Below are 20,012 nucleotides of genomic sequence, written 5' to 3' on the forward strand. Positions count from 1 at the left end.
TGTTCCTTCATGTCTGGATTCTTTCACTTAGTGTGGTGTTTTTGAGGTACATCCATGTTGTAGACCATGGGTTACACAGAGTGGTCCTCTTTCTTATTTATCTTCCTGCTTCTCCCGCCTCCCTCCTCCCATGAAGGACCTCAGCCCATGGCCCCTGAGCTGTGTGGCTCTATACAAGGGTCTTGGATTCCCTGACATCCCCCCTCCAAAGCCCCGAGCTGCAAATAAACATCAGAAGCCTGACATTCCTGGGTCCGGTGGTGATCCCTGCCAGCGTACAGATAACTCATTGATTGTTAGATCACTGGAGATCATTCCAGAAGGTGAGAACTGCTTCATCTCAATGCTTGTTCCTTGAGGGAAAACCTATTGTCTTGTTTAACACTCTACCGCGGAAAAGGCAATGGCACCCCACTCCAGTACTCTTCCCTGGAAAATCCCATGGGTGGGGGAGCCTGGTAGGCTGTATTCCATGGGGTCGCTAAGAGTCGGACACGACTGAGCAACTTCACTTTCACTTTTCACTTTCATGCATTGGAGAAGGAAATGGCAACCCACTCCAGTGTTCTTGCCTGGAGAATCCCAGGGACAGGGGAGCCTGGTGGGCTGCCGTCTATGGGGTCGCACAGAGCTGGACACAACTGAAGCGACTTAGCAGCAGCAGCAGCAGCAGCAGCAGCAGCAGCAGCAGCAGCAGCAACACTCTACCGTCAGCACCCGAGGCAGTGTGGTAGGTGACAGGTATCTACAATATTTGCTGATGGATGAATGAAAAAAGCAATGAACCCCTAAACCCAGACCACACGGAGTTAGGTCTTCCATCAGACCCTGCCTCCTCCTCTACACCTCACGCTTCACAGATGCGCAGACACACCCCTGTCTCCAGTGGGCACAGGATGCCCGCTTCTGCTGGCCAGCTAAGCTTAATCTCTTATGTTGCAATGCCACTCACTGATAAAATGTCTGAGAGCCACCCTTGTAGGGCCCCCACCCTAAGTGCAGCCTCCACAAGTTCCTTCAGCTGGCACCACCCCTCTTCCATGGGGGACGTACTCTCTGTTCAATGGTATCGCCCAGCAAGACAACTCCAGCCCATCAGAGGCCCTTGGGGAGCTGGCTTGTGATCTGCTGAGATGATAAAACCTCGTGGCCTCTGCAACCCATGCAAACTTTGGGCTCTCTGTTGTCTCTGGAGAGTTAGCAGGAGTTCTGCCAAGGCAGGATCCTGGTACAACCTCCACACCCATCGGACAAAGTAACAAAGAAGAAAGACACCTAAATTTTTAGAGGAACGTTGGACGGAAGGCAGGCATGGACCATGGCTCTCTCTGCCATCCTGCGCCTCATTCTCTTCATTGGCCTCCTGCTCCTCTGGGGTGCCCTGCCTCCCAGGGCCGCCTTCTGGCTGGACCCTGGCCTCTGCCCTTCCTGGGAAACGTTTTGCAAATGAACCCCAAGGATTTACTCAAGTTATTGCAGGCGATGAGATGGAAGGGGCACCAGGAGGTGGAAAGCAAGAGGTGGGGTGAATGGGAAACAGCTCCCAGTTAGCAAGAGAGCTGGGAAAGGCAGGTGAACTTTGGATGGGATTCCCCAGACTCCCTTGGGAGCTGTCTTCTTCCAGCCATGATCTGGCCCTAGATATGGGATAGAGAAGTTAACAGAATTCCTATGAGAAGGAGTGGAGGATGGGTTGAGTGAAGAGAGAAGCACTTTTTTTTTAAATTAAAATACTTGATTGGAGCATAGTTGATTTACACTCTTGTGTTAGTCTCAGATGTACAGAGAAGTGATTCAGCTAAACATATATATTCACTCTTTTCAAATTCTTTGCCCATATAGGTTATTACAGAATATTGAGTTGAGTTCCCTGCTGTGTAGAGGTCCTTGTTGATTATCTGTTTTATATTAATATATAGATGGGTGTATATGTTAACCTCAAACGCCTAATTTATCCTGTCCCACCTCCCTGCCTTATATTTTCTTCTCAGTAACCATAAACTGCGGGTGGCGCTCCGCAGAAAGAGAGAGGCAGTGGAACTTCCCTCGGCAAAGCCGAGGGGTCCGGAGGAGAGGTGAGCCTGCTGCCCGCCAACGCAGCCCCTCGGCGAGCAAGAGACAATCAGACACGACAGGGGTTCCGTCTGAGCAGTTCTGCTTTATTGCTGGAAACTCTTGGTTTATATAGGCAAGCAGGGGGGTTTTGCGAGGAACTTTCCATAGTTGCACCAATCATGTTAAAGGTCAAATCGGCATGTACCATAGTTGCACCAATCACATTAAAGGTCAAATCATAATATGCCATAGTTGCACCAATCATGTTAAAGGTCAAATCGTCATGCGCCTTCATTATAACAGGAGTCTATGGTGATCACACGCTGTCCACGTGCATGGAAATCAAGAGAGCCAATCAAAAACTTTAACATAGACCATGCCCCTCTCTCTTCCCGGAGGCACCATCTTAGTTTCCCACCGCAAAGCTAACCCATCTTTTTTAAGGTTTCCCATTTAGGGCCCCACAATAAACTTGTTTTCTACATCTGTGACTCTGTTTCTGTTTTGGAAATGAGTTCATTTGTATCATTTTAAAAAACTGTATTCCACATATTGACAACATCGTAAGATACTTGTTCTCTTTCTTACTTCACTTTGTAAGGGAATAATCTAGATAATGGATAATCTAGGTCCATCCATGTTGCTGCGAATGGTATTATTTTGTTCTTTTTTTATGACTAAGTAATATTTCACTGTATACATACACCAAATCTTCTTACCCAAGCGTCTGTCAATGGACAAGTACGTTGCTTCTGTTTCTTATTTATTGCAAATAGTGCTGCAATCAATATTAGGGTGCAAGAGTCTTTTCTTTTTTAAAAAATACTTTTAACACAGTTCCCAGTACAGTTTAATAACAAGTGCCAAATGGTTTTCAAAAAGTAGTCATAGTAAGGATAGATAATGATCATTAGTACTTTGGAAGGTGCAGTGAAAGAGTTGCTCCTTAAGGCCTTCTTTTTTTAAATAAATTTTTTAATTTTTGGTCGAGCTGAGTCTTGAGGCTGCTTGTGGGCTCTCTTTAGTTGCAGAGAGCAGGGGCTCCTCTCTGGCTCAGGTGTGTGGGCTCCGCGTTGTGGGGGCTTCTCTTGTTGAGGGGAACGGGCTCTGGGCACGTGGACTTCAGTGGTTGTGGTGCATGGACTTGGCTGCTCTGTAGCTGGTGGGATCCTCTCGGTCCAGGGGTCAACCCCATGTCCCCTGCAGTGGCAGGAGGATTCTTATCCACTGTACCACAGGGAAGTCCTGCCTTGTTTCTCTAATCACTGTATGTTGGAGTCTAGTTGATTTGGAATGCTTAGTTAGTTTCTGCTGGCTAGCAAAGTGGATCAGTTATACATGTAGATGTATCCCCTCTTTTTATGGGCTTCCCTGATGGCTCAGACAGTGAAGAATCTGTCTGCAATGTGGGAGACCCAGGTTCAGTCCCTGGGTTGAGAGATCCCCTGGAGAAGGAAGTGGCAATCCACTCCAATATTCTTGCCTGGAAAATCCCAGAGACAGAGGAGCCTGGTGGGCTCCATGGGATCACAAATAGCTGGACATGACTCAGTGACTAACACACACACACTCTAAGATTCTTTTCTCATAGAAGTCACTGTAGAGTACTGAGTAGAGTTCCCTGTGCTTACAGTAAATTTTTATTTGTTATCTATCTCATGTATATTAATGTACATGTGTTAATCCCAGTCTCCCAAGTAATCCCTCCCTTCTTTTATCCTTGGTTACCATAAGTTTGTTTTTTTGTATTTGTGACCATTTCTGTTTCACAATTTTAATTACTTTTTTATTGGAGTATAGTTGATTTCTAATGGCGTGTTGGTTTCTGGTGCAGCAAAATGAGTCAGCAGCACTCACACATATATATCCACTCTCTTTTAGGCTCCATCCCCATATAGGTCATTACAGAGAACTGAGCAGACTTCTCTGTGTTATGCAGTAAGTTCTCATCAGTTACCTATTTTGTATATTAGCCTGAGTATATGTCAAACCAGTCTCCCAAGTTACCCTTCCCCACTTTCCCTCTAGGTAAATAAGTTTGTTTTCTACATCTGTGACTCAATGACTGTTTCTAGATAGGCTTTCTGGTACCATTGTTTTAGATTCCACGTATGTGACATCACATATTTGCCTTTTCCATCGGCCTTCCTTCACTCGGTTTGCCAGGCCCACGTCCATCTGTGTCAGTGCAAACGGCATCACTTCATTCTCTTTCATGCTGGGTGATTGTCCATTGGATATATGGGCCACACCTTTTCATCCACTCCTCTATCGATGGACATTTAAGTTGCTTCCACGTCCTGGCTTTTGTAAATAGTGCTGCGATGAACACTGGGGTGCAGGTATCGTTTTGAATTATGGTTTTCTCCAGACATACACCTAGAAGTGGGATGGCTGGGTCACACGGAAACTATTCTTAGTATTTTTGAGGAACATCCATTCTATTCTCTATGGTGGCTGCACCATGGTGGCTACACCAACAGTGTAGCCTTTGGAAGAGATTCTGATAGACTTGAGACTTTGAGCTGTGGTCCTATGTGGGTTGAAAAGGAGAGATTCCATAGCTTGGATGTGGGGAGTCTCTGTAATTCTTAAAAGCAAATCTGGGAGGGCTCTTGGAAAAGCCAAGAGAGGAGGATGCTGGGGGTCAGGTGATATATGTGAGGCTCGGAGAAGACCACAGAGTTCCAGCCTCTGCTCTTCCCTGATGAGGCTGCAGCCTGCAGGGTAAGCTAGCTGGGAGGTGTGATGCAGGGGTGAGGTGGAGAGCCTTCTCTTGAGTCAGAGAGTGAGACCTGGACCCTGCCCCCATAGCTGCGAGAGAAATACGGGGATGTCTTTACCGTCTACCTGGGGTCTCGGCCCGCTGTCATCCTGTGGGGGTACGAGGCAATGAGGGAGGCCCCGGTGGATCAGGCTGTGGCGTTCTCTGGCCGAGGGCACGTCGCCATCACTGACCCTGTCTTCCAGGGAACGGGTGAGTGGGGGACGAGGGTGAGGATTAGGGAGAGAGGGAGGGACTATCCCATATGCTTTCAAAACCTTCCCTCCACACCCCACCATCGGGTGTGCGTTTGCCAGCGGAATATCTTGGAAGGTTCTACAGCAATTCTCTGTGACCACCTTGAAGGACTTGGGATGGGGAAGCGGAGTATTAAGGAAGGAATCAAGGAGGGGCTCAGTGTCTAGTGGAGGAGCTGGGTGAGTGCGGGCTGGGTGGAGGTGGGGATGAGATGGGGTGAGAGAGAGCGGGAGAGAGAGATGCAGAGACAGGTTCAGGAATAGAGAGAAGGATAGACAGGAATAAACAGAAAAACAGAAGATGGTAGAGAGAGAGACAAAGTGAGACCAGCAGAGGCAGAGAGAGAAACAGGCAGAGGAAGCAGCCAGAAGCACAAGAGACCAGAGGCAGAGAGAAAACAAGAGACAGAGAGATGCTGAGGCCACTGAATGAATGAGTGAGTCCGGGAGCAGAAGCTGCAAGAAAAAGCCGTGCAAAGATAAAGGTAGAGAGATACAGAGTCAGAGGAACATGGAATGCCAGTGAGGTCAAGGAGAGAGGCCGTGAGGGTAGATGGGGAGTTGGAGAGAGAACAGAGAAGAAGGGGTGAGCCTGGAATAAAGAGTCAAAGATAAGACCAGAGAAAGTCAGCCCAAGACAGAGAGCAGGAAAAACTATAAGAGACACAGATGTGGACATTCCTAGAAAGAAAAGGGGAGACAGAGAGGGACAATGAAAGCAAAGAAGAAAAGAGGCAAACCATCAAACAAGCTAGGCTGGCACCAATCAGGTCAGTCTCCTAGAAGGACACTGCAGGGGACCCGCATGACAGACCTCTCCTCCTCAGGGGATCATCTGGATCCCCACTTCCTCTCTAACTCCATCACTGCAAACACCATCTCCTCCATTGTCTTCAACGAGCACTTTAATTACCAGGACCCTCAATTATTACAGCTCCTACATTTAATGAATGAGGGCTCTGTCATTGTCAGCTCCTTCTATAGCCAGGTGAGGCTAAAGACTCTACGGTGGGCCAGGAATCAGGGTGGGTAGACCCTGGGAAGAGGTCAGATGATTTCTGTCCTGATCACCAAAGGCAGAAGGCATCGAGAGATCAGTTTCATGTGCGCACACCAAACCCTGACCCCTCCCAGATGAAGCCATCCGTCAGTCGGGGTGTCAGAATCAGGCCTTGGACAAGGATGGTCTTCGAGAGAAGAAACCTCAGCAGATGAGACAGTGACTGGGGCTGGATTCAGAGGTCCAAGCAGCACTGTGTGTGTGTGAGTGTGTGTGTGTGTGAGTGTCAGTGTATGTGTGTGAGTATGTGTGTGTGAGTGTGCTCAGGTGGGAGCCACACCCTCCAAGTCTTCAGGGTAAATAATAGCCTTTGGATGTTGCTATATGTGCAGCTCAGAACATCAACACTCACAGAACCAGTCCAGCGAGTATAATGGGTCTGGGGCCTTGTCTGCCACCCTGTAGGACTTTGAAATCTCTCCGGGCATCTTGAAAACACTTTCCTGGCACACACACGTGCTTGTACAGCATGATCCAAGAGGTGAAAGATTTATCACTGAGAACATGGAGAGGCACCAGAAGATGCTGGATCCCTGTGGCCCTAAGGACCTCAAGGATTCCTTCCAGCTTCACATGGACAAGGCAAGACCTGGCCCAGATGGGCGTTGGGGATGGGAAACGGAGTGATGGAAACCATACTGACATTGGACTAATATCTTTGGGTGTGATTACATGTTTTTCAAATGTTGAAATATTTCCCTAAGGATTAGAAGAAAGCCAAGATCCACAGTCCCCCACCATTTTTTCCTATGCCTCCCCAAGCCTTCCTCCCAGCAGCCTTTAAAGAGCTGGTAATTAAGCAGTTAACATGTGTCCAGTAAGCTTTCTCTGAGACACAGCTCCCTTCCCCAGTTCTGAGAGTCAAGTCTGTTCTGATTGGTCAGGCTCCTCATATATTCAGACTGATAGAGACCAATGTCTGTTCTGATTGGTCAGGCATGTGCCATGTGCTGTGCTGTGTTTAGTGGCTCATCGAGTCCAACGCTTTGTGACTTCATGGACTGCAGCCCACCAGGCTCTCTGTCCATGGGGCTTCTCCAGGCAAGAACACTGGAGTGGGTTACCATGCCCTCCTCCAGCGGGAATCTTCCCAACCCAGACCTCCAGCATCGCAGGCAGATTCTCTACCAGCTGAGCCACCAGGGAAGCCCAGGAATACTGGAGTGGGGAGCCTATCCCTTCTTCAGGGGATCTTCCCTACCCAGGAACCCAAGTGGGCTGTCCTGCATTGCAGGCAGATTCTTTACCAGCTGAGCTACCAGGGAAGCTTGGCAAGTGCCACACCAGTTGTTAAATGTCTTCATTCGCATCCCTGGAATGTCAGCTGCAAGGGCCAAACAAAGACAGGAAAACAACAACACAAGAACAACAATGTCAACAATTTAAACTCTACATTCATTGGGCTGGAAAGTAAAAGTGTTAGTCGTTCAGTTGTGTCCAACTCTTTGTGATCCCATGGACTGTAGCCTGCCAGGCTCCTCAGATTGGAATTCTCCAGGCAAGAATATTGGAGTGCGTTGCCATTTCCTTCTCCAGAGGATCTTCCTGACACAGGGGTCAATCCCGGGTCTCCTGCATTGCAGGCAGATTTTTTTACCATCTGAGCTACTAGGGAAGCCCATTGAGCTTATTATACATTATATCATGACAACCCAAGTGATAAACTAAGCACATAGAATTTTTATTTCTTACACAAAGATACACAGTTAATACATGGTAGGACCTGAGTTTGAAATCCAGAGCTTTGGCTCCAGAGCTCACCCTTTTAGTATCTTATTGGCCTTGGCTAGAGAAAAACAGATCAGGAAAAAGAATGAGGGGCACAGAGGAACATGGTGCTGGTAGAGAGGGAGGAAGACCCTAAAAAGTGAAATCTTTGCAAGGCGAGACCTTAGGAAGCGCCCATCACTGTCTCTCGGAGCGCTCAGATCCTGAGAGTGAGTTTCACCAGAAAAATCTCCTTAACACGGTGCTCTCGCTGCTCATTGCTGGCACAGAAACCTCCAGCGCCACTCTCAGCTATGGGTTTCTACTCCTCCTTAAAAATCCCGATGTCTTCAGGTGAGCTGGGCTTATGGGAGCTGGGGACGATGGAGGGGTGAGTGTCCCTGAGGCTGTACGGGAAGGTGGTTGTCTGATGGGCTAAGACAGATAACTTTCGTCCTGAGTAGTCTGAAAAATAAAAAAATCACTTCTATTAGGACTTATAAGAAAAGCACAAAGCATTTGAAGTGGATTTTGCTAGTCTATGAAAGTACATGGTTTTTGAGTTTGACAAAAAACTTGGCTTTTTGAAGTATATTGCCCATTTCAGTTCAGTTCAGTTCAGTCGCCCAGTCATGTCCGACTCATTGTGACCCCATGAACTGCAGCACGCCAGGCCTCTCTGTTCATCACCAACTCCCGGAGTTCACTCAGAGTCGCGTCCATCAAGTCAGTGATGCCATCCAGCCACCTCATCCTCTGTCGTCCCCTTCTCCTCCTGCCCCCAATCCCTCCCAACATCAGAGTGTTTTCCAATGAGTCAACTCTTCACATGAGGTGGCCAAAGTACTGGAGTTTCAGCTTCAGCATCATTCCTTCCAAAGAAATCCCAGGGCTGATCACCTTCAGAATGGATTGGTTGGATCTCCTTGCAGTCCAAGGGACTCTCAAGAGTCTTCTCCAACACCACAGTTCAAAAGCATCAATTCTTCCAAGCTCAGCCTTCTTCACAGTCCAACTCTCACATCCATACATGACCACTGGAAAAACCATAGCCTTGACTAGATGGACCTTTGTAGGCAAAGTAATGTCTCTGCTTTTGAATATGCTGTCTAGGTTGGTCATAACGTTTCTTCCAAGGAGTAGCATCTTTTAATTTCATGGCTGCAGTCACCATCTGCAGTGATTCTGGAGCCCCAAAAAATAAAGTCTGATACTATTTCCACTGTTTCCCCATCCATTTCCCATGAAGTGATGGGACCAGATGCCATGATCTTCATTTTCTGAATGTGGAGCTTTAAGCCAACTTTTTCACTCTCCACTTTCACTTTCATCAAAAGGCTTTTTAGTTCCTTTTCACTTTCTGCCATAAAGGTGGTGTCATCTGCATATCTGAGGTTATTGATATTTCTCCCGGCAATCTTGATTTCAGCTTGTGTTTCTTCCAGTCCAGCGTTTCTCATGATGTACTCTGCATAGAAGTTAAATAAGCAGGGTGACAATATACACCCTTGATGTACTCCTTTTCCTATCTGGAGCCAGTCTGTTTCAGTCTGTAAACTGCCCTTTTACTAGTCTGTAAATTGCCCATTTACAACTAATTAAAGAGCCCCTCCGTTCAAGTTAATGGTCTGCAGATCCGACTTGGAGATGCTCTCACCTGGTCAGACACGTTATTTCCCAAGAATGAATTTAAGGCCAGAGTGGGGAGTGACATATATAAAATTACATAGCATGTGAGTGGGACAAAAACAGATGACACCAGTTTTACCTGCAACTCATTTTTAGCTGAAAAGAAAAAAAACGCATCCTGAAGTGTTGAATGAATTTCCACCCACCCATCTTTATCCAAGTTATCCTCATGTTGTAACTAGAGTGGAAACACCACACAAGACTTCCCTCAAAGAAGCTTCTAACTTCCTTTTTGATGCTTTCATTAAGAAGGAATGGTAGCCTAACATCTTTAGTAAAGACTTTACAAGATCCTCCCATCAGGCTGCAGGTCATTTTTAGGTCACTTGGTTGAGTCCACTGGTATGGATATTTATCGACATACCATTCTCAGAGGAAGTCCAGGCACAAATTGACAGAGTAATGGTGCACACCATCTTCCTAGCACTGGAAGAGTGGGTAAATATGCCGTATACAGATGCCGTCATCCATGAGATTCGGAGATCCAGTGACTCTGTCCCACTTGGCCTACCCCACTCTGCCATCAGGGACACTCACTTCCGGGGATATTATCTCCCAAAGGTGAGACCAGAAGGGCCAAAGAATATTGGTTGGAAGGTGCTGTCCACCCCCAGTCTTATGGTTCATGTCTGGTTCGTGACTATAAGAAGAATTCTTATTTCCAGATTTTTGTGGGAGAGAGGGAGATTTTAGAAAGAGAAAAGTCCTCTCCCTTTTGTTTTGTTTTGTTTTTTTTTAACCTTTACAAGATGTTACGTTTGCTGGAAAAAGTACCATGTACTTATTGAAACTTGTTATACAGCTGACTGGTTTTATAATCTGTGTTCTAATCTCTCTTTTATATGAACCCATATGTTTATATATACCTATATACACAATGATTGGGCCCTACTGCATCTGTTACTGTGCAATTTATGTGCCCAGCATTCATGTCACCCTTCCCCTCTGGTCTTTATGTCCATACCAATACAATTTGCAATTTGTGTGTGTGGGATTTCATTTTTGGAAATCTATACACCATACTCTGGTAGGATAGATGTATCATGAACAGTATCAAATTGCCCAATGAACAGCACCCACCCGATTATATTCAGGCCCCAGTCCTGGAGTCAGCTTCCTACAGGGCTCTGTTGAGTCAGATGTGAACCTTTCCGTCGACGGATCATAAAGAAGACCCAGGGTCTTGGGAAGGAGGAATCAGGGTGGCTGGTGAGGATACCTGGAGGGATGGGACACTATTGACCAAATAGGGCAGAACTGTTTCAACATTCCTGCCAGCAACTGTAGAGCCAGCACAGCAGGTGAAGCTCCTTATCTGCTGAGGATTCAGCCGCTCTTTGTTGACGGCCATTTGGGCCCATTTGTCTTTGACGTCCTCTTAGGGCACTCCTGTGTACTCCATCCTGAGTTCTGCCCTCCATGACCCACGCCACTTTGAGAAGCCAGATGCCCTCTACCCTGGCTGCTTCCTGGATGCGCAGGGCAAGTTCAAGAAGCCACAAGTCTTCATTCCATTCCTCCATAAGTCAGGCATGCTCTCTCTCCCCCGTGGGCATGTCTGCTCACTCCCACTCTGTATGTGACTCCCTCTCTTGATCCAACTCCAAGCCCTGTGTGAACAGTTTGGGAAACGAGGAGTCTGAAAGGGAAGAGAAAGCAAGACATCTTCAGAGATAAGAATAGTGTGAGGGAGAAGGATAGGGATGAGGTATGATGGGGAAGGAAGACTGGAGACTCAGTCAGTGATGGAGATAAAGTGAGAGGCAGAGAGACATGCTTGCACACAGAGAACAGAGAAACCAAGGATCCAGTGCTGAGCACCTGCCATGCGGCAAGAATGGGGAAAGGCGTTTACAACTTTCCTTTCATGATTAAATAACGAACATTTCTCTCATTTTCATACAAAAAGTGAAGTATGAAGTAAAGGTGAAAATCATCCATAATTCATCACTAAACCTGACCTATTAGTACTACAGAGGATGGTCCTTTACTGGTTCTATTAATATTTGCTCACACACAAAAGGTAGGTGGTGGGTAGGTAAATAGATAATAGGTAGGTAACTTCAATTAAAAGTAACAAGAAAGGAAGGGAACAGAAAGGAAGAAAAAGAAAGAAAACTCCTTAATTTGTTTCTTGTTAGCTGATTTCATATTTAAAAATACAAGCAAGACTAGAGTGAGATATCATGAGACACTTAAGGCACAGAAACATGAGGAATATTCAGTCCTAGGTTAACCCTGATTCAATATGCATTTCTAGGGTTATTCTGTATTCATCACTTATGAAATAATTCAGTTTTAGCCACTGAGTTGAAATTCATCGTATTTGAAGTGGTTATCCTCCTCAGGTCTATTTCTGTTTTGGGGTTCTTTTTCTTTGGTAATAATCCATATTCACACTGATTTTCCAATCTGTCTTTTTCAGCTATATAATATTCTTTGAATTATTAATATTATACCTGTACATATATTTTAGTGTTTTCTAGGGGACATTACTCTTCCTTTTTTTTTGGTAACACATTTTATTTTTCTTGAGTGTGTTTTAGAATTATTTTGTCAAAGTCCCAAAATATCCCACTGGGATTCTACTAGGATTAATCTAAAATTTGTATTTTGATTCTGATGCTTTGCCAAATCTCCATTTTTGATAGGAATGGTTTAGTTGCGTAAGTCATGTCTGACTCTTGTGACCCTATGGACTGTAGCCTGCAAGGCTCCTCTGTCCATGGGATTCTCCAGGCAAGGAGACCAGAGTGGATTGCCATGTCATTCTCCAGATCTTCCCGACCCAGAACCCAGGGATCTAACAGGTGTCTCTTATGTTTCCTGCATTGGCAGACGGATTCTTTACCATGAGCACCACCTGAAGCCCATTTTTGATATGTCCTAAGCAGCAGCAGCAGCATAAAAGGCAGTGTGTTCATTTAGTCCTTGTACCACTGGTGGCATCTTGAACTTTTCTCAAACTAGGTTTTGCATATTTTTTGCTAAATTTATTCCTAAGAAATACGGGAGAAGATTTTGGCTATTGTTTGTAGGACCTCTTTGTCAGCTCAGCTGTGGGCTGCTGTAACAAAATGCCGTAGACTGGGTGGCTTAAACAAAAGAAATTTATTTTCTCACAGTTCTGGAAGCCACAAGTCTGCGATCAGGGAGCCAGCATGGTCAGGTTCTGGTGCGGTCTCTTCCTGGTTTGCACACGGCCGCTACCTTGCTGTGGACTCGCATGCAGCCTGGGGACCATGGACTCACTTCTTCTAAGAACGCTCTCCTCTCAGGGAGACCCCATCCTAATGAACTAATTTAAATTACCTAATTACCTCCCAGAGCCCTTCTCAAAATATCACGGTGGGCATTAGGACTACAACATGTAAATTTTGGGAGCACAGGCTTCAGTCCAGAGCACTCTTCTAAAGGCATTTCAAATTGTTTTACTAAGTATATCAGAAATCCACTCATCTTTTGGGGTGTGTATTTCTGTCATAATTGAACAAATTCCCTATATTACTTTTATACCTAACAATGTTTCATTTTATTCTCTTGGATTTTCCTAATAACTGATGTTAGCAGCTGTAAATGATGATATTTTGACTTAATTGTTTCTTATGTTAAGGTCACATGTCATGTTTTCCCTAATATCAAGGACTAGCACTTCTGGAATCATGTGAAGGAACAGCACTGATAGTGGGCAATCTTGTCCCAGTCCTAACTTTAAGGAGAATATTTTTATTTTCTCTATGAAGCTGAATGCTGGCTATTGCCTATTCCAGCTATTTTATGGCTACTCTACCATATATTTTTCTCAACTGTAAGTCAAACTAAGGAAATGTTTTTTCCTCCCTAGTTTACTAGTAAATTCTTTTAAAATTTTTAACCCAAGATATTACACTGAGTATTCTCAATAATCTTTTCAAGCTGTTGTCAAGAGGATCAAATTGTCTTCCTCCTTTGATACGCTTAAAAAATAGTCACTGTCTCAGTGTTGAATGATTCTCTGTTGTCAAAGTGGAACAGGAGAGGCTGGCTGGGTGGGCAGGTTACTTGCTCAAGGCCAGTAGGAAGTCATGTTCTGTAGGAGGTCAGGGTGGCGCTAGGTTGTAATAAAAAATCTGAACATCTCAAGAACTTAAAATTAAAAGGTAATTATTTTCCTGCTCATGCAACATGCCCGTCCCTGACCAAAACAGTCATGTAGAAATGGGAGCTAATGGGGACTCTTTCCTGATGTATGAAGAAACAGGGGAAAATGCATGACATGCACAATTTAGACCTCATTTCACCAGATAAAGGAAATCCCATCCAATTTCAATGTGGCAGAGAAGTTTATGAACCAAGAGATATACTGGGAATACTTAATGGACGAACAATAATGAACTTTGCCACACACACAAGGCAGCTCTCTGGGCTCCTTTACTTCCCACGAGACTGCGGGTCAACAAGATGCAGATAAAACTCTTGCTCAACCTAGGAACATGCTGGTCCTTCTGTTGGTTACTCTAGTGGACACAGCCTGTGTTGAAGTCAGTCGAGGATATTCAGGGCTCCACCTACATGGAGGACCCATTGGTGATAGTTGACTCCGTGTGGCAGGACGATGTGAGGAGTGGTCATGAGAGTCAGAAAAATGGGTGGTGCAAAGGTGGGCAGGGTGTTATTTAAAGTCTCTGTCAATCATGATGTGAGCATGACTAGGCAGTACCTCCATGGGTTGGGGTGTAGGGATTGCGTCTGGGAGGCTGACTCTGTTGACTGCTGATGGTGGGCAGGACCAGGGGGCTGGGAGGAGGGTCAAAATGACCAGAAGAGTGCGGACACTCAGAAGCTTAGAGCAAGGACTGTGTATCCACTGAGCAGAGTAGGTCAGTATTTGATTAGCCAAGTCCCTGCCTACACCAGGGTAGGCCAGAGGTTTCAGCTCCCTTCTGCCCCTCTCTGGGAAGGTCCTCTGGAGGATGAAATGGCAACCCACTCCAGTACTCTTCCCTGGAAAATCCCATGGACCGAGGATGATGGGGTTGTGAAGAGTTGGACACAACTTAGCAACTAACCATCATCAACATAGAATCAGAAGTACTTACATGTAAATCTATGTAAATGAACATGCAAATATCCTTAGATTTTCGTGGTGGGGCAACCAAGTGCTCTGCAGGGCTCCCCTCCTTGACACTCTCTCCCTTACACCCACAGGAAAATGCCTCTGTCTGGGTGAGAGTTTGGCCCACTCCCAGCCCTTCCTCATCTTTACCTCCTTGCTGCAGAACTTCTCCTTGGGGTCTCACAGGCCCCTGAGGACATTGACCTTACACCAAGGGTGAATGGGCTGGGGTGCTGGGGTCTAGCCCCCGCAGGATCCAGGGGAACCCTCAGGAGAAACAGCATCAGCGAATGATTTAGAGAGAGACATTGAGAAAACGAAGATCATTGATCCAGTCCCATCACTTCATGGGAAATAGATGGGAAACAGTGGAAACAGTGTCAGACTTTATTTTTTGGGGGCTCCAAAATCACTGCAGATGGTGACTGCAGCCATGAAACTAAAAGACGCTTACTCCTTGGAAGAAAAGTTATGACCAACCTAGACAGCATATTGAAAAGCAGAGACATTACTTTGCCAACGACGGTCCGTCTAGTCAAGGCTATGGTTTTTCCTGTGGTCGTGTATGGATGTGAGAGTTGGACTGTGAAGAAGCCTGAGCGCTGAAGAATTGATGCTTTTGAATTGTGGTGTTGGAGAAGACTCTTGAGAGTCCCTCGGACTGCAAGGAGATCCAACCAGTCCATTCTGAAGGAGATCAGCCCTGGGATTTCTTTGGAAGGAATGATGCTGAAGCTGAAACTCCAGTACTTTGGCCACCTCATGCCAAGTGTTGACTCATTGGAAAAGACTTCGATGTTGAGAGGGATTGGGGGCAGGAGAAGAAGGGGACGACAGAGGATGAGGTGGCTGGATGGCATCACTGACTCAATGGATGTGAATCTGAGTGAACTCCGGGAGTTGGTGATGAACAGAGAGGCCTGGGGTGCTGGGATTCATGGGGTCACAAAGAGTTGGACACGACTGAGCAAATGAACTGAACTGAACTGAACTGAAAGAAAGAATGTTGAAGATAAGAAAATAGAGGAGAGAAAGAGGCTGATATTCCTTTGTTTACACAGAAAGCCAGTAAAGCCCTGAGACAAGGAGCTTGCTCTGTTCATGGAGGCCACAGGTGCCCTCCCGGTCTCCTGAGGGAGTGAAGACGCAGAACACTTTCCTGTTCAGGTCTTAGAAACCCAGGCAGATAAGTGAACACAGAGAGCCTCTATGCTCCAAGAGATCAGCCTGAAAAAGAGAGTGAGAGAAAGAAAGAAAAAAAAGAAAGACACGGGGTGACCAAGCTTTGGTGAGCAAGGCCCATTACTTTATTTTCAAAAGGGACTTTTATACCTTCACTTGTACATAGAGGGAAATGAAAGATGCAAGGTCATGCAGAGTCAGCCCAAACACTCCAGCAGTTTTGCCCTTATTGAAGCCAGTATTTTTGCTGCATACCTTTCCCACAAATGATGTTATGTAGATTATCTTCTGGCCTTGGAAGCCTGTGGACATTTTATGACCCTCTTTTGATAAAGGCTGCTCAACCAGAAAACTGATTTTCCTTCAAAGTGTTTTTTCTTTGTATTTCTAATCTATGTCAGCCTCAGAAAATGCTAAACAGAGTTACATTTCTCACGGAGCAAAGGTGAAGTGAGTTACAAGAAAGAACCAATTAGCTCAAAGGTCTGATGTGGTTCATTTCAAGGCTACACTTGTTTATCTTACATTCCAACTCTGTTAACTAATGCACTCCCAGGTGCACAGTGGATAAGAGATATGGGAACTTAGCAACAAGCATTGGCCCAGTAATGACATCTTACCCCAGCACTAGTCTAATAACTTTTAACTCTTTGAAAGGCTCTATGTTTTAGGCTTCCCATGCCTCTCACAGCTGGGAGGCTGTGAACAATCATATGTGTAGCTGCAAGAGTCTGGATAAACCTGCCAAGCAAGCTAGAATGCGAACAGAGGGGATTTGATTTGAAATATTCCTCTCATGTCCAGGAGACTTGGTAGCTAGAGCCCTAAGTTGATTTTCTCCAGAGAAAGGTGGTCGGGGATAGCCCCCTGTTAATGTCAGGAGAGTTGGTGAAAGGCACAAAATAGTAAGACAGACAGATTCTGGTTTTGGGATAGATGCTCAAGCTGGTCTAGGGAGCCCCTCGAGTCCTGAAGCCTTGCTTATCAGGTCTCTTCCGCATGACTTTGTCATGGCTGGGATGGCCCGTGCTGGCTCCTGGCACTGGGGAGACTGCCCCCTGTGTTCCAGGTCAGCTTCCTGCCCTGTAGGGGAGGGGGAAGGCAAGAAGAGGCTCAGATCCCCTCTGAGTCCTTGCATGCAGCCCCTCTCTCTGTCCAGAATTAATGTGTGCAGGCTCCTGACTCCTCCCTGTTCCCTCTCTCCTGTGGAAAGTCCCTTCTGTGGTCTCTCCATCATCCAGCCTGCTGTAGTCACCACTCATCCCCAGATGGCTTGTATTGTTGACTGAGGATATTTCAGGATCAAGAAATACCTGCAATATATTAGTGTTACCACCCCGATAGCACAGTCTGGATAACTGAAGCCACAGAGGAGGACAAGATTTAGACCCAAGCTTACCCAGAGCAGCAGCAGCAGCAGCACGAGGTTCACTGCCTCCCCTCCTTGTCTCATTTACTCTGCTCACCCCTGCCCTCCTCCTATCTCCTTGAACTGAAATGGCTAGTTCAGCTCTCGGTGCTGTTTTCCTGTGCGACTTCAAAATATCTCCCTCCCCTCTCTGATTTTATCCTTTAAAGCCGGTGAGACCAAAATAAAGTTCTGTTCTCTTTGGCCAATACCTGTCTGTGCTTCCTTTGCTCTCTCTCTCTCTTTCTTTTAGGTAAATTCACATATCTTGACATTAACCATAACAATTTTAAGGTGTACACTTCAATGGTATTTAGTACAATCATGTTGTGTAACCATCAATTCTATCTATTCTGAAACGTTTTCATAAAAAAAAATTTTCATAAAAGACTCCATGCCATTAAGGTGTCAATTCCCATTCTCTCCTCCAATTGACCCCTGACAACCACGACTATGTTTTTGGCTTTTATTTTTCAGATGAATTGATCAGTTCTGGAAATTTCATATAAATGGTATCATACATGAAGTGATTGTTTTGGCTTTTTCATTTAGCTTAATGTTTTCAAGATTCATTCACATTTTAGCAGGTATCAGTACTTCATTTCCTTCATGGCTGAATAGTATTGTGTTATATGGAAATACCACTTTTATGTATTCCTTCATCAGTGGATTGATGTTTGTTTCCACATTTTGGCTATTGTGAATAGAGTTGCTAGGAACATTCATGTACATGCTCCCCCATTTTTGTTTCACTCTTTATTGGGGTAATAGAAGGGAGGTGTTCTTCTATTTTTTTTTTCCAGCAACGCTTTACTGGGACTCCTCCTGCATATGGGGGACTGGGAACAAGTAACAGGTTCCCTTGCTGAACTGCTGACTAAGGGGGGCGAGCTTGTTACTTATATCGGGTAAGGGTAGGGGTGTGTCCAGGGGTTAGGTTGTAGGGTTGGTTTAGGTGGTTTTCCAACCCCTCTGGTGAGAGTTGGATCATAAAGAAGGCTGAGGGCTGAAGAATTGATTCTTTTGAATTCTGGCACTAGAGAAGACTCTTGAGAGTCCCTTGGACAGCAGGGAAATCAAACCAGTCAATCTAAGGGAGTGAAGTGAAAGTCACTCAGTTGTGTCCAACTTTTTGTGACCCCATGGGTCGCATTCCATGGGTATACATTCCATGGAATTCTCCAGCCCAGAATACTGGAGTGGGTAGCCTTTCCCTTCTCCAGGGGATCTTCCCAACTCAGGGATCGAACCCAGGTCTCCTGCATTGCAGGGGATTCGTTACTGGCTGAGCCACAAGGGAAACCCAAGAGTACTGGAATGGGTAGCCTATCCCTTTTCTAGTGGATCTCCCCGACCCAGGAATCAAACTGGGGTCTCCTGCATCGCAGGTGGATTATTTACCAACTGAGCTATCATGGAAGCCCAATCCTAAGGGAAATCAACTCTGAATATTCATTGGAAGGACTGATGTTGAAGCTCCAATACTTTGGCCACTTGATGCAAAGAGCCAACTCATTGGAAAAGACCCCGATGCTGGGAAAGATTGAGGGCAAGAGGAGAAGGGGGTGTAAGAGGATGAGATGGTTAGATAGTATCATCAACTCCATGGACATGAGTTTGAGCAAACTCCCAGATAGTGAAAGACAGGGAAACCTGGTGTGGTGCAGTTCATGGGGTTGCAAAGAGTCAGACATGAGGAAAGGACCCAGATTATATCAAAGTTTTGCGACAAAGAGCAGGTAGTCTGAACATTAAAAGATTATCGTTAATTAAAGAAAACCAGATATCCTAAGTAAAGTAATTTAGCACTTTTCTATGTATGGGAAGGTGCCAGAGTCCAGGCTCACTGAAATTGTTCCTTTCATATGCACCTCAGCTATCATAGGGCCAGTGTCCCGTGTTTCACATCTTGAGCTCTCCTGGGGCTCACCGTAGAGGGTGGCTGCAGTCTGATGGCTGCTCAGTTCAGTTGCTCAGTCGTTTCTGACTCTTTGCAGCCCCATGGATTGCAGCACGCCAGGCTTCCCTGTTCATCACCAACTCCTGCAGCTTGCTCAAACTCTTGTCCATCAAGTTGCTGATGCCATCCAACCATCTCATCCTCTGTCGCCCCCTTCTCCTCCTGCCTTCAATCTTTCCCAGCATCAGGGTCTTTTCCAATGAGTCAGTTCTTTGCCTCAGGTGGCCAAAGTATTGGAGTTTCAGCTTCAGCATCAGTCCTTCCAATGAATATTCAGGATTGATTTCCTTTAGGATGGACCGGTTGGATCTCCTTGCAGTCCGAGGGTTTCTCAAGAGTCTTTTCCAATACCACAGTTCAAAAGCACTATCCTTTGGCACTCAGCTTTCTTTATGGTCCAACTCTCACATCCATACCTGACCACTGGAAAAACTAGCAGTTTTTGGCTGCTAGATGGCAGGTATTCTTCTCCTTCCTGCATGCCCTTAGGGCTTGCTGGTTCCTATTGGAGGGCTGAAATCGCTGATGACTGTGACATCCTTGTTTGCTGATACAGTACTGATATGGCAGGAGATAATCCATTGCTCACTATAAAAGAATAAAAAAGAAAAAATCTGATAGATTAAAGAAAAAAAGAATGAGGATAATGACAGTGCTTAAAAAAAAAATGAAGTGAGTCTCAGGAGTTTAAGATCAAAGTGTCCACTAAGTTGCTTCTGTCTGGCAGCTCTAGGGGGAATCTGTCCCCTGCCTCTTCCAGAACCTAGAGGCTGCCCACCGTCCTTGGCTCATGGCTGCATCTGATGATATGTGATGGCTGCTTCTGCTGTTGCAA

At 45.7% G+C, this 20,012-nt stretch overlaps 1 pseudogene; it reads left to right on the plus strand.

Annotated features, from left to right (window-relative positions):
- LOC108633343 lies at positions 1,319-14,921 on the plus strand (annotated as a pseudogene).

This window comes from Capra hircus, chromosome 18 (genome assembly GCF_001704415.2).
Source record: "Capra hircus breed San Clemente chromosome 18, ASM170441v1, whole genome shotgun sequence".
Lineage (NCBI taxonomy): Eukaryota > Metazoa > Chordata > Mammalia > Artiodactyla > Bovidae > Capra > Capra hircus.